Here is a 2,752-nt window from a genome sequence, read left to right on the forward strand (position 1 = left end):
AGGTGTTAACTATTATCAGCCAACGTTGAGTAAGCCCATACTACATACTATCCTGGTACTAAGAAAATCATGCCCCCCCCCCCCGGCCAATTCGGTATGTAAATATCAGCAGATAAAACCCAACACAAGCAGGTCATAAGATGAAATAAGGTGAGCTCAGTTAGTTAGGAAACTGTCAGGTCATGGTCTTTTTAGACTGAATAGTGGGAGGGCTTTAGGAAATGTGAGCTCTGAAGGGGGGGGGGGGGGGAGGGCGTGACTTTCCTTTTGTATAGGGAGCCACAAGGGCAAAGGCCTTGAGGTGAGATCAGGTTTGGCAACTTCCAGGATCAATCAAACATAGTATCTGACAGGGTCTGCTGAAGGAAAAAAAAAAAGGTTTCACAAGGTCAGAGTTCCCTCTCCCCGCCTCTGTGTGTGTGTGTGTGTGTGTGTGTGTGTGTGCGCGTGTGCGTGTGCGTGTGTGTGCGTGTGTGTGTGTGTGTGTGTGCGTGTGTGTTCATAGTGCATGTCTGTGAAGCATGAGCGCACATATTCTGTGTAAGCACGCAGAGGCAGTGCAGGACACAATGTCTTTCTCTACTGCTCTTTGCCTTGAGACGGTCTCTCACTTTTTCTGTCTAGGCCATCTGGCCTGTGAGCTGCTCCTGGGGTCCTTTTGTCTTCGTTGCCCAATGCAGAGATTGCAGGAAACACAGAGGCATGCTCAGCTTGTTTTATGTGGGCTCTGGGGACTTGAACCGAACCGAGGTCCTTATACTTATCCAGCAAACACTCTTGCCCACAGAGAATATCCCAAGCTTCATACTTTATCTTTTGAGATAGGATAGCTCACTTAGCTCTGGGGGAGCTGCTGACTAGGCTGGGCTAATCGCCAGGAAACCACAGGAATCCACCTGCCTCTGCTTCCCCAGCTCTGGGATTAAAGGATGTGCCAATGTTCCTTGATTATCTCCTCCTCCTCCTCCTCCTCCTCCTCCTCCTCCTCCTCCTCCTCCTCCTCCTCCTCCTCCTCCTCCTCCTCTTTAATGTGGGCCCAGGGATTGAATTCAGATCCTTATATTTTTGCCACATATTTTACAGCCTGAACTATCTCTTCAGCCCAAGACAGGAATGTGTGTGTTCCCTATAGGGAAGTCCAGGTTGATCTTGAAACTGTGGCCTGAATGCTGCTGTTAAGGAGTGTGCCTGGTTCAGCTCACTGATTTTTTTTTTTTTTTTGTTACTCGTGTCTTCTCTTTTACTTATATAGACCCCTCGTATGTAGCCAGCACGTTGTGGGGCTCACAATAGATATTCTTGAAGTAAATAATAGGCAGGTGCTCAAGGGATGTGAATATACTTGGACATAATGTTTCCGGGTGGACACAATGGTCTCTAGAGCTCATAGATCTCCCTGGGAGATCTTTAGGTCCCAGGCTATGTCCCATGTCTACAGAATCAGAACCGCATCTCTAACCTTCTCAGCTTTCCCTCAGCGCAGGGATGGAGTTGGCAGGTTCTATTTACATCTCAGTGTTGAATCTGAGCTACTAGGTGACTTTGAGACGTGGCTTATCCCTGCCTCTGCCTTATCTGTGCAGTTGTAAGGCCATGAAGATAACAGGATTTACTATATGGAAGAGCTGCTGGTGGGATTGGCTGCAGTATGTACAAATAAATACTCGCACGTGTCTGGGATCCAGCCAGCACGCTGAAGAACTGGCTGTACTCATCAGTGTTGAAGCCTGTTGTTGAGGTTAAATGAGCTTTGATTTGCATGGCCTGGCACTAAATAAGAGTCAGAGAAATGACTGTGCTGGCGGCTCCCAAGGCTTCTGAAGCCAAGCTGGCATGGAGCTCACTGCTCTGGTTGGCACAGGACTCACCCCTCTGGTTGGACTATACCCTCTCCCTGCCACCACCCTTCTTCTGCCCAATTGCATCCTGTTTTCCCCGGTCTGCATCTTTTCCCAAGGACTTTGGCTCACACTCTAGTCCTTGGATGACTGAATCTCTGTGTCTTCTTCAGCGAGGTCTTTCCAGGGCTCCAAGTCTGTCTTTAGCTGTGTATCTCTCCCTGTCTCTGTCGTTTGTTCCATCTTTGTGGGTTCTCTGTGCTTCCGTGTCTCCCTCCTTCCCTCCCTCCTTCCTTCCTTTGACATGTACCACAGGCTAGCCTTGAACTCTCCATGTAGCAGGGGACGATCTTGAATTTCTGATATTCTTGCCTCTGCCGCCTAGAATTTGAGGTGTGCACTACTATGCCCTGTGTATTCATCCTGGGGATGGAATCCAGCTTGTGCATGCTAGACCAACACTCTACCAACTGAGCTATATCCCCAACCCTTATTTGTGAAATCTTCATTTCCCTCCCTCCCTCTCTCATGTCTTCATCCCCTACCTTCCCTTCCCTTCCCTTCCCTTACCTTACCTTCCCTTCCCTTCCCTTCCACCCCCTAATGTCTTTGAGCATTTGAGCTCACACCCCCTTTCTTTCTCTCAGACTTCTTGCTGCCTGTGTCCTTAGATGCCCTTTCTCCTGATATCTTTTTACTTACTGATAGATGTTCTTCATCCCCTTCTGACTCACTGCTTATGGAGAGAAGTTACATAGAGGACATGAACCTGGAGAGCAGTGGAGATAGATGATGAAGGAACCTGGGGAGTGAAAGGCCATAAAGAAACATTGTGTCCCTCCTCCCTTTGCACAGCCTTCTATGTTCTTGTCACTCCACTAAACTAGCCTTATAAAACCTCCCTTAGTCAGGCT

This window comes from Mus musculus, chromosome 7, assembly GCF_000001635.26.
Source record: "Mus musculus strain C57BL/6J chromosome 7, GRCm38.p6 C57BL/6J".
NCBI lineage: Eukaryota > Metazoa > Chordata > Mammalia > Rodentia > Muridae > Mus > Mus musculus.